The sequence below is a fragment of the Mustela erminea genome, chromosome 21 (genome assembly GCF_009829155.1).
Source record: "Mustela erminea isolate mMusErm1 chromosome 21, mMusErm1.Pri, whole genome shotgun sequence".
Classification (NCBI taxonomy): domain Eukaryota; kingdom Metazoa; phylum Chordata; class Mammalia; order Carnivora; family Mustelidae; genus Mustela; species Mustela erminea.
In genome coordinates this window covers 3,094,756-3,107,254 of record NC_045634.1, presented here as the reverse complement: position 1 = coordinate 3,107,254, position 12,499 = coordinate 3,094,756, and the positions used below count along the sequence as shown (strand labels likewise).

Here is a 12,499-nt window from a genome sequence, read left to right as displayed (position 1 = left end):
CAAAGACTTGAGTACATTTTCACCCCTTCTATTGCCAAGATGCGGCTTTTAGAGCCTGGGCTGCTGATGAAAATGTCAACAATGCTCACATGAAGAGGAAAATGCTCATTCCACTGGCAAAGAGCATCAGCATTCCATAGATCAGTGGTGGTCTGAGGCACCCTCCGCTGGGCAGAGAGAAAGTACACACTGCCCTTCTCAGACAGATCCAGTGTAGGTAGTAAGTGTGCCTGCTCCAAAGAGGTGAACAAGGAGCAAAAGTCAGCGAGGGCTTGCTCTCCCCTTTACTCATCTCCCACAGGGCCCCTTACAGGAGGCAGCTGGTCTTGTCCCATATCAGAGTCTCTCCTCTAATAATAGAAATGCGGGATCCGGGGTTGGAAGTGGACCCCCTTTCAAGATCTCACCAACCACTTGCAAACCCAAAGATCTAGACCCAAAGATCCAGACTGTAACAGTTAACCAGAAGGAGGTTAATGTCCCTGTGGGTCTAGCTAACCCTAAGCCCAAGACTCACAAGTTAAAACAGAAGTGTCTCATTTAGGGCCAACGGACCTGATTGCCAAATCTTGATTAAGAATGAGCTCACAAGACTGGGATCCTGAATGTGCTGGAAAATCTGAGGGAAGACTGGGCTTGTTTGTCTCAACCAAGGTGGCCGCCCGTTATTAACATTACTAACAAAGGAGAAGACAGTGTTGAAAGGTAGCAATGATACGATAATTGGTTTTGCAGTGATTCTAGGAAAGGAGCAGACATTTGGTACAGAATTCGCTGTGTTCTTCCACAGACTCATAGAATCATCTGGTTGAGTGGCTTCCAGACTGTACTGTGAGGAGAACAAGGAGGAGATCTTCAGTTCCATCTCCCAGTTCTGCTTTTAGAATCTCCACTTCCACGTATGAGACACAATTGGGATTCTGAGTAAGATTTCGTTTGGAGAAATGGTTTTGCTTCTTGAATTGATAGGACTCTTTAGCCATAAAAGACAGAGACCCCCATTTACACAACAATACATTTAAACCAAAATAGTGACGCACATAACTGAAAAGGCAAAGGCTAAAGGCCTTGAGCACAACCAGAAACAATGGTTTCAACAGTGACAGCAGGTCCGAGGAGCTCTGTTTCTTACCCCGCTTCCTTCTAGGTTGGTGTCATTTAGGAAACCCTTTCCATGCAGTAGCAAGTTTCAGGCTTCCCTTCTATCACCTCAAAGCGCAGTGGCTCTCTTCCCCAATAGTTCTTTCTGTTGGAATCAGGTTAATCTGCCAAGTAAAAGAAAACTCGAAATGGCAATTGTTTAACCGAAAAGTTCATTCGCTCTTATAAAAAGAAATTCCAGACATAAGCAATCCAGGACTGAATATTTGCTCCATGATATCAGGAATCCAAGCTTCTTTTTTGTTATTGTATTATTTGCCACAGCTGGCTTTCAATTCATAGTCTAAAATAGTTGCTTGAGCTCCAGCCATCTTGTCTATGACTCTACCCAGCATGAAAGAGAAAAAGAAGAGAAAGGGGAAAAAAGGGCTTGCCCCCCTTCCTTTAAGGTCACTTGGAAGAAGTAATACATAATACATCCTCTTATATCCCCTTGGCCAAATTTAATTATATGCCCACACCCAGCTCTAAGGAAATGTAATCTTTATTGATTGCACTTTGGAGACCAGCTAAGAATTGGGAGTTCTATTACCATACAAGATGGACAAAACTGGTACTGGAAGACTAATAATGTCTTCCTTGTTGGGACTACTAATTCAACTAGTCCAACAAAAGAATATGAGTCTTAGAGGTTGGACTTCAGTCATGTGCCCATCCCTGAAAGAAGGGTTGGCCCTGGAGAAGTCAACCAAGCAGGAAAGGGCACAGAGACAAGAGAAACAAATACACATCGGCCTACAGGACACCATGTGAAGTCCCTTGTGGCTGGAGCTTGACTGTGAAGACCCCGGAGGGAGATTAGGCAAGGAAGGTGACAGAATGTTAGATCTGGAAGGTCCTCGTCCACCTGGGAAGGAGACAGCCGGACAGCATCAATACTTCCCTAAACCCAAGGAGGGAGAATGGGTTTCAGTTATTCATCAACTCAAAATTAAAATTAAAATTGAAGGAAATAAGTACTAAGTCACCGGCCAAGTTCCAAAGAGAAAGAATCCCGTCCATTCTGTGACTCTCTTTCTTAAAATGCTATAAAAAGCATTTGTGTAGAGGTGAGGTGGGAGGAGAAGAAAAGCACAGCTGATCCTCCTAATTTATAGATCCCACATTTGCAGATTCGCCTACTCTAGAATTTACTCACAACCCCCAGATCAACAGCATGGTGCCTACCTGATCCTTTGAGGACACAGGTTTGGGGTGAAAACTGTGAGACGCCCTGCACGTATATTCCTAGATGAGGTCAAACAAGGCGACACTCTGCCTTCTGTTTTCATGCGGTAAACCAACATCTTTTCTGTGATCTATTTAGTGCTGTATTTTTGTGCTTTTTCTTGGTGATTCCCCAGTGGCCTGAAGGTGCTGCCAAAGTTCCAACTAGGGCTCCTAAGCCCAAGAAGGCTATGCTGTGACTTATGAAGAAAAGTAGCCATGTTAGATAACCTCATTCAGGTATGAATCACAGTGCTTTTAGGTCAGGAGTTCAGCATTAATGAATCAATAATATATATTAAATAAGGTGCCTTTAAATAAAAACACATAAAACTGGGTTATCTATGGATCAATATATCATTACCAGAGGTTCATGGGAACTGAACCTATATTTCTCCATCACCATCCCATGCAGGTCAAATCTCAGCCTCTCCCCACCACTGCCTCACCCAGGTCACATAGGTTCTGGTCACAAAGAGATATACTAAGTGAGGCCACCTCTCTCTTCACGGCCGACAGTGGCCCCAGTTTGTCTCCATAGCTGACCACTACAGTTTCCCTTCATTGTACCTCAGAAGGACACATAGCAACAGAGACTGATGCTGTCCCCTGAGCTCACATGTTCCCCACTGCAGACCTTGCCTAGAGGTCCCCATCTGGCCTTACAGACAAAAGAGATGAGCAGAAAGCCTTGCCAATGGGTCACTCTTATTTCGGGTACCAGGTTGCATCAGACTGGTAGAACAGACAGCAGAAACGAGATTAGCAAAAGCAGAAAGGAAGGACAGTCCTGCATTATGCCAGGCGCTGGACAGGCCCTTCCTTGGTGTATCAGATGTCATTTAATCCCCACCTGGGGATAATCCTAACCTTACAGATAAGGAAATTGAGACTTAGAAGAGTTCCTAACTTATGTAAGATCACAGCTATGAAAGCTAGAAGGAAGATTCAGACCCACATTCACTGGGTGCCAATCCTGGGTTATTTCAACCCTCACCGTGTTGCCTCTGCTGTGCTCCCAAAGACAAGTCAGGGCCAATGACTCTGAGGACTTGATGACAAGGTCTGTGAAAGTGTTCTCTGTATTATTAAGTTCAGCACAAACATTAGAGGATATTATTGTAAGAAATCCCAAAGGACTCTTCCCATTTTCTCAGTGTCCTAGAATTCTCTGTGTCCTAGATTTGACCTTGGTTTGGGTGGCCAAGGATCCAGCTCCTAGGCGTAACATTATTTGGAAGCAGAAAGTGTGAAAAGCACTGGAGACGAGTACCTTCGCTCTCCATCCTTGCTCAGAACAGGTTCACGGGACCTTCAAAGCAGAGGCTCAGCATTAGACAGTCCCTATTTCATTCTGACCGAGACTTCCATGGGCCCCTGACTGCAGAGACTGCACAAGTCTTGGTAACTGGTGCCTGGTCCTGCTGTGAGCACCAGGTATCTGTGCACCTTTGGAACAGGGGCCTTTTCCTAACCCCAGTGGGCATCCAGAGCCTACAACAGAGGTCTGGCCTGCATGTCGCACTTTGGGCTGCCAAAGTCTTATCTTGAATTCCTTTGGTAAAGAAGCTTAGAAGGCAGCCAGGTATACAGAACAGATTCGTGGATCCACACGTCCATCCTCCAAGAGCAACAGGCCCCCTTGTGGCATTTCCCAAAAATAAACACAGAAGCCTTGTTTGGAATGAAGAGTTACCATCAGAGGGACCAGCAACATCTGAAAACCAAGACCATGTCTTCACCTTCAGAATGCACTAATTTGAGTTAGGATATGCCGTTAGTGCCATAGTTAGGTCACTAACTATGTGACCAGGTGGCACTGTGTCAGCATCTCACCAACACTTCTGGCTTGTATATAATCATGTAACAGTGAACTATCACTTGTTGAACTCCTATATTTTATATACACACACTACCTCTCATTGTCTAATACTTTGTTGGGGATGCAGATCAGAGAAATTAATTCTTAAGTAACTTGCTCTAAGACACAAAGCTCAGAAGTGGTAGAGTTTGACTGAGAACTCAAGGATTCTGACTCCAAAGACTGTGGTTTTTCCCCTAGCTGGGATGTGTCTTTCCTTTCCATTTGGAATGTGAGTTCTTTAAGGACTGGGAGTGTGTACCCCATTTTTTAGTGACTCAAAGCCAGTGGAAGCTTTTTCAGGAGACAAGGAAGGAACGGAGGGAGGCCTTCCTAGGAAGCCCATACTTCCTGGGCACACCTGGACCTCTGTTTGGTCCTTCTTACTAAGGGCTCCCAAAGAAAAATGCACCCAGACAACGGCTTGCGGTTAAGAGACAGGGGAAAGGAACCACAAGTACCCCTCCTTTCACCAAGCTGTACCTGCCTCCTTCTATGTTTCCTGACATCCTCCCTCATGGTATCTCTGAGCATGATGCAAACACTGACTGTCTGGAGTTGGGGGGACAGCTCTGAGGCTAAAGTAGGTTTCCTGTGGGTGTTTTGACTGATTTGTTGGGGGTGTCCTAGATAACACAGAGTAGATTTTCGTGACTGTTAGATTCCTTCACTCCCTCTCTGCTGCTGCCTACCACCTAGGTCTTCCCTTGTGATTAATTCCCAGCTGGTTCTTACCATGTGGCACTATGGAAACAGTGCCCCAGCTCGTGTCTGTCTTTGGGAGGAAGGTAAGATGAATCTCAGAGTTCAGATGTTTGGGTTAGCGAAAGCAGCACTGAAGGAGATGAATGGCCTCACCATGGAATGTGTCCAGAGCCCTGGAGGCCGTCCAGGTGCTTGGGGAGCTAAGCCATTAGTCCCACTGTCTGATTCCCATCTCTCTTCCTGGCCCTGGTGTCAGAAGAGCTTGAATGAACCCATGTCCTCAAGATGGACCAGTGGCATGCAAGCAGGGAGGGAAGGATGTGTCAGACAAACAGGGTGTTGTAAGACTGGCTGACTTGTCTTCACCAAAACAGAATTTGGGAGCGTCTGCTGTATGGCCCCTTCCACAGCCATTACTAGAGAGGTCATGATCCCTCTGATTCCTACATAATTAAACAGATATGCTCGTGGCCAGCATACCAGACCATTTTCTTCTGCTGGGGTATTAATGGGCCCTAAGTGGATCCCAGAATCTCAAGCTGCCAAAGGGAGGTGTCTGCCAGCATCTCAATCTGTCTCAAAAGAAAGAAAGGAGAACGAAGAATAGGGATACTTTGGGGAGATCTCCATTTTTTTGATGCAAAATAGAAAGTAAAAACCAAAGATCATGACCAGAAAGTTATCAAAGAGAGCCTTAAGGCACACACAGTGCAAAATAATGCAAGTATGGTGTTCAAATACTGGTAATCTGTTAATCAATGGCAACCTTACTGAGCTCTTCCATCAGGTCTGGAGGAGAGCTAGATTAGTGGTTCTCAACCAGGAGAGTGATATATATATATTTTTTTAAATTATGGAAAGTAGTAAGTAGCTTGAAAACACTCTGTTCTTCCTCCCATACTTAACTGTAATAAACAACTACTGTTAGGCATTGAGAAGGAGAGCCCCTTTAAAACACATGTAGCATCTCTAATCTGAAAGAACTCACATGCTTACTAGAGAGTCCAGACTTTCACATCCTAAATCATGTCCGTGGGAGGTATCCATGGAGAAAAACCTGAGACTCAGCCCCTGTGTTGGAAAGACAAGAAACCTGTCGTCCAGAAAAGGGAAGAAACTTGCTGAAAAACCCATATCTAGCCTTGCTTATGTGAAAAAATGCAAGTTTGATATATGACAGAAGAGAACATATATACCTGAACTGCTCACCTCCACGGGTGTGCACTTGTGTGTGTCTTTTGAGCAATACAGTGGTTCTGGATCAGTGCACTGTAACACAGTGGTATGTAGCCAACCATCAAGCTATGGCAAGCAATATTGAATCAACACATAAGATGTAATTTTTTGACAACAACGTCTGTTAGATGGATCATTGAGCTGAGAGGGTCCCCCGTGTGGCATGGAACCGAGTACAGCTTGCAGTTGGCAAAGAGTCTGAAAGTATCACCTGTTGACTGGACCTTGCAAGGGCTTTATCTGATGAACAATTCCAAGGGTACAGTGGAGCCAGGAAACAGTTCTGTTTAAAGAGAAGCATGGGGGACGCCTGGGTGCTTCAGTCAGTTAATCAGCTGCCTTCAGCTCAGATCATGATCCCAGAGTCCTGGGATCGAGTGCCCCATTGGGCTCCCTGCTCAGCGAGGAGAGATTCTCCCTTTGCCTGCCTCTCCCCCTGCTTGTGTGCTCTCTCCCTCTCTCTCTCTGACAAATAAATAAAATCTTAAAAATAAATAAACAAACAGCAGCATGGTACCAAAGGGTGGCTAAAAGGATAAGGGCAGTAAGAATAAGTGCAATTTAATCCGTCCAAGCAGGCTGCAAAACTTCCGAATTCTAAAGTAAGCCACAGACGTGAAAAACTTGAGGCCCACTGATAACTGGTAGGGAATGCTCAAGACAGACCGAACCATAAGACTTCACTCCAAAGGCTATGAGTTATGGCTAGAGCAGAGGCAAGAAAATGGAAATTACCCCCAGGGTCCACCTTGGTGAAACCAGGGAGCCCTCTTCTGGCCTCTCTTTCCAGGTGCCCTCCCCCACACCACCAGCTCCCTGAAACACCTTCAGGCTGTCACTGTCCCAGGCTGTTCTTCTTCTCCATCTAAATCCGCTCTCCCCAGCTGTCAGTCAGAGAGGGGTTCACATATGGGCTTACACTAAGATGTTTATTGGATGACCTGCATTTCAAGCTTGTAATCTGAAAAAATAAATCTCTAATAGACACATAATAATGTAATTTCAGGCCTAAATACTAAGCCTTCCCAACTGCCCCTCAAATCCCAAAGGAGGTCCCTCTCTCCTCCCCATTTGTAAAAACAGACCCTCAGCACTAGAGTCAGGAAGATACCAAGTGTTTTCGTAACGACCTCCCGCGCTCACTGTATTGTTCACTTCACTTCTGGCCTGAGTTTCTGCTCTTACAGTCTGTCTAAACTGGAGACATGTTCCAAGATCTGGCTTTTGCCTTCTTTTCTTAAATAACAGCTTTATTGAGATGCAATTCCTACAATTCACTCATTTTAACATGCACAATTCAATTCAATTCACTCATTTAAAATACACAATTCAATGGCTTTTAATACGTTTACAGAGTTGTGCAATCATCACCGTGATTAATTTGGGGCCATTTTCATTTCTCTGAAAAGAAACTCCACAAGCATTAGCAGTTGTTCCCCTTTTTCCCAACCTCCTCAGTCCTGGGCAATCAACGATCTTCATTCTGTCTCTATGAATTGGCCTATTGTAGACATTTTATATATGAAATCATACCATATGTGAAGCTTTTTGTGACTGGCTCCTTTCACTTAGCATAATGATTTCAACATTTGTCCACGTCCATGTCCATGCATGTATTGGTGCCTCCTCTCTTTTGTGGTCCACTGTTCCATTATATCACTATGACATATTTTATTTATTCATCTCTCAATTGATGGACATTTCGATTGTTTCCACTTTTTGGCTCTTATGAATAATGCTGCTATGAATATTTTTGTTTAAGTTTCGTGTGGACATATATTCTCCTTTCTCTTGGGTATATACCTACAAGTGGAATTTCTGGGTCATGTGAGGACTCTATGTGAGGAACTACAGACTGTTTCCTGCACCATTTTGTTTCCCTGCCAACAGTGTGTAGGATCTCAGCTCCTCATTCTTCTCTGTCTTTTTTTGACCCTGGCTGTCCTGATGGGTATGAAGTGGCATCTCACTATAGATTTAATATGCACTTCCCTAATGATGTTGAGCATCTTTTCATGTGCTTATTTTCCATTTATGTATCTTGGGAGAAAAGTCTAGTCAAATCCTTCGGATATGGCTTTCTTCTTAAAGAAAATTTAGAAGGAGCAGGCCGTATGTTTCTGGATTGAATACATTTTACATGGCATGAAAATCAAGAGATGTTTCTGGGGATGGATAATAAACTTACTGGTTTATGCAGTTGCATTCCACAAACCCCTGTTGAGTTCCCATAATGTATAGCCTTTTAGATCCTGTGGAGACAAAGAAGTAGTAAGTCATAGATCTTCACGGAGGAAGCTTAGACTTTCATGAGACAACCATTTGTTTTCCTGATTTGAATTAAAATTTAACTACTTTCAGTATATACATATCAGATTTGTCAGTAGTTCAGATGAGCCATCTCTGAATTAATGTAAGTAGTAGAGTTTCTTTGTATTTGATATTTTTTTAATTTTCTCAAAGCCCTTTTTTTCCCCTCTAGTCATTTTTTAATTTTTTACTGAAGTATCATTTAAGTGGCTAATGTGTTAATGATTAAGTGGCTAATGACTCAAGTAGAAATACATCTCCTTTAGATACTTCCCTAACATGATAAAGAATATATCAAACCAAGAGTTAATATCATAACAGCAAAACACCAGAAACACTCTAATTGAATTGGAATCAGACCCTACCCCTTTCAGTATGGCTGGACTTAAGGACTTGGTTCCCAAGAATAAAATATGAAAGGGAATAAAAATAACCTTATTGAATAGAAAACGCTTCCTTGGCCAACTCTCCCTTGGCCAGGTGACCAAGCTGCACACTCCCAGTGATGTCATGTTGATAGCATGATAGTATGTTAATAGCACAAAACAAAAAATAAAGACAGATCTCTGCCTTATAACTTATCCAAAACTCCAAGTATATTTTTTAAAAATGGTTTTTTTAAAAACCATTTTTTTAAATGGTTTTACATCGTCTATTATGAAATAATACATTGATATTATAAAATAGAGGTATATGGTATTAGCATCAAGGAAATTTTTCTAAGCTTAACCACAAAAAGCCAAAAGCACAAAGGAGAGGACCAATAGATAATAGCTAAATAGCTAAATAGCTAAATAGCTAAATTTAAAAAAAAAAAAAAAAGAAGAGATGAAATTGAGAAATACATGCAAATAATATTTTCAATCTGTGTAATGATAAAGAGAACTTAGAAATGAGAATACGAGGACAGGATGTAAGCTGACAATTCACAAAACATTTTCAAGGGTCAATAAACACATGATTAAATTTTCATCTTCCATAGTAAGAATAAAATGCAAATCAGAACTCTAGTAGGACAATATTTTATATCTGTCGTGTTGTAGAAAGAATCTAAAGGTATACCCAGAGTTGGCAAGAATGTGAGAAAAGGGGCACTTGTGTATTTCAGGTGGGCCCTTTGATAATTTACATGAAAGTCTTTAAATATGCTTAATCGTTGACTCAAGAAGACAATTCCTAGAAATGTATAATAAGAAAAATGTGCATAAGCATTTATGTACAAAATATTTTTCAAAACATGATTCACAATAGTGAAATATTGAGGAAAATGTCCAAAAATGGGTATTAGCCTTAAAAATCATAGGACAATTTTATTCCATAGTTTATATGGAGATAAAAGGGCCTAGAAGAGTCAAGAAAATCCTAAAGAAGAGCAGCTGTATTAGCTATGTTTAGAATTCTTTCTTTTTTATTGAAGCATAATTAACATACAGTGTAATATTAGTTTCAGATGTACAGTAAGATGATTCAACATTTCTATACATAACTCAGTACTCATCATTGAATACTTTTTTTAAGAGTTTCTAGAACAAATACAACAGAATATTAGTACTGAGTAAATATATGTGGTAGGAATGTGGGTGTCACATTACTTTCTGCATTTTTGTATGTTTGGAATATTTCATAATTTTTCTAAATTGCAATGAAAAGCAGACTTGCTCTCAGTGTTGCCACATGAAGAACCAAAAATGTCACCAGCTGCCTCAGCAGGTGATGGACATCAGCCATTTGACCATAATGCAGATGGAGTGATGGGCCTGATGATACCTGAGGTCCCTTTCAACACTAAAAAGCATAACCTCTGTGACAACAAGACTGGAATTCTTGAAGTTGGAAAAATATCGAAGATAACTAACATCTAATAATTGAGGAATAATGGTGAACCTGTGTTTTTATGTCTTAGAAATATTTTGAAATCCAAGCTAGACCTAGATGGATAAGAAGGTTTGATTGAGGAGGGGCAGGGCAAGGGGGAAAGTAGACCCAGAAAAACCTGAGCAAAGCCACCTTAGACCCTCAAAACCCAAGGTAGATATGGGGAAGAAATGAGTTAACAAACGGGGAATGGATGGATCCAATGAAGAGCTCCATTGTGAAACATTTCATTTCATTTTTTTGTTTTGATTTTTAAAAATTCTCCAACCAAAGTCTTGCAGAGCAACTGGCCTTCCTTAATTGAAATGTTTTCCCCCAGGAAAATGTCATACTCTGCTGATGAGAATTTACATCTGTTCAATCAGCCTGAAGGGCAATTCAGCACTACATATAAGAAACTTTAAAATTGTACACAGCCTTTGACCCAGTGATTTCATCTATAAATTTTTTTCTTAGATGATACAAAACATCCTCAGAGATTTATGTAGAAGGATATTTGTTGGAGAGAACAATGAACATTTAGAAAACTCAGGGAAAAAAGATATCCAGTAACACAAGATTGACTAACGGGACTATTCATCTCCAAATAACAGAATATTAAGCAGTCATTTTTTTTTTAATCCCATTCTTGAAGAATATTTAAGACTGTGAATAAAATGCTGAGAATTGTGTTACATGAATAAAGTAGGTTATAAAATTGTATATAGACTCCAATTCCATTTTGTAAAAAAAAAGAAAAGTGAGAAAAAGGAAAGAAGCAGGAAGAGAATGGGAGTGGGGGAGGAAGAGAAGGAGGGAGGGTGGAGGGAGAGGAAGACGGACTCCCCGTTCACGCGGACCCGGGACCGGGAGCAGAACTTCTCTAAAACTAAGTTCTCTCTTCTGTGAACAGGGATTTAATCTTACACCTTGTAAAAATTAAATGAACGATATGCAGGTGAGGTCCCTTTGTAAACTTTGGCGATAATACCGATTAAAGGTGGTGGAAAATGGTGAAGAAAGTGAAAAGATTAAAGAACAAACTTGGAAGACACAAGCGCTCTGCCCTGGAGGAGTTTTCACGGGAAAGAGGGAACATAAAGCCTTTGGAAGATGTTTATGCATTTACAAACCAGCAACACCCAGTCCTTGCCTGGCCTCTGAGGACCCTGGCCCCCGCGTGCTCGAGTGGCTGGCTCTCTCTTCCCCCTGCATTGCAGCCCCCCCCCCAGTTCCTTCCATCCCTGGTGCTCCTCCTTTTTCCAGGCTTTGGCACATGCTGCTCTCCTGAGGCAGGACACTCTCTGCCCCCCACCCCCCGCACCCCATTTTCTTGTACTAAATAACTCCTACTTGTCCTCTGGAACTCTGATCAAATGTCACCTCTTCAGGGATGCCTTCTCAGACTGGGTTCCTTCCCATAATATGTTCTTATAGCATCCTGTACCTCTCCTTGATAGTTCTTGATCACAACTGAAACTGCCTTTCAGGCTAGAATAGAAACCATCTTGCTTTCTGTCACATCCCCTGTACTGAGCACAGTGCCTTACATATAGAAAAAAAAAACTATAAAAATGAGCCCAATAAATTGGGCAGTCTCCTAGTATCTAGCTCTCTAGGGAAGCTAGGAAATACCTCTGGTACAAAACGAAATCATCTGAAGAGATTTAAGACATACATTTGCCCAACCCTCACCCCCAGAAAACCTAGTCTTAATTGGCCTGGTGTGAGCATGGAGGTGTGACCTGGTGCGGTGTGGGCATGGATGGCACCCGGATTTCCCCCAAGTGGTTCTAATATGCTACCACAGGTGAGAATCAGTGCTGAGAACCCAGACCCAATCTCAGCACAGGTGAGCGCGTCTCAGATCTGGTCAGGTGGACTTAGTGCAGAGCAGAAAGCCCTGGACCAGGAGCTCGCCTCTCCCCCCATCCCCACCTGCCCTGTGTGACATGTGTAAACACTTACATAGATTTACTTAAATCTGACAGAGCCCAGGCCCCAAAGCCAGGCTACAGAGAGGTTTGTTTTACTGTACCACACGTGACAGATTACAATCTAAAGCTGGAGACTGCTTACATCCTTCCCACCGCTTTTCTGGCCTTCGGTTGGTTGAAAGGGCACTGTCCCTTTCCAGAGGTCTTAGGGAGGCTGTATTAGCATTGA

The 12,499-nt window shown here is 42.3% G+C and overlaps 1 long non-coding RNA gene across 1 annotated transcript in view; it reads right to left on the bottom strand.

Moving 5' to 3' along the window:
- Nucleotides 1-12,499, bottom strand: part of LOC116581790 — a 111,389-nt gene that overhangs the window by 57,952 nt on the left and 40,938 nt on the right. Inside the window, exon 2 of the long non-coding RNA XR_004282227.1 lies at nucleotides 8,358-8,421. This is a non-coding gene — a long non-coding RNA (uncharacterized LOC116581790). The remainder of the gene's footprint in view (nucleotides 1-8,357; nucleotides 8,422-12,499) is intronic.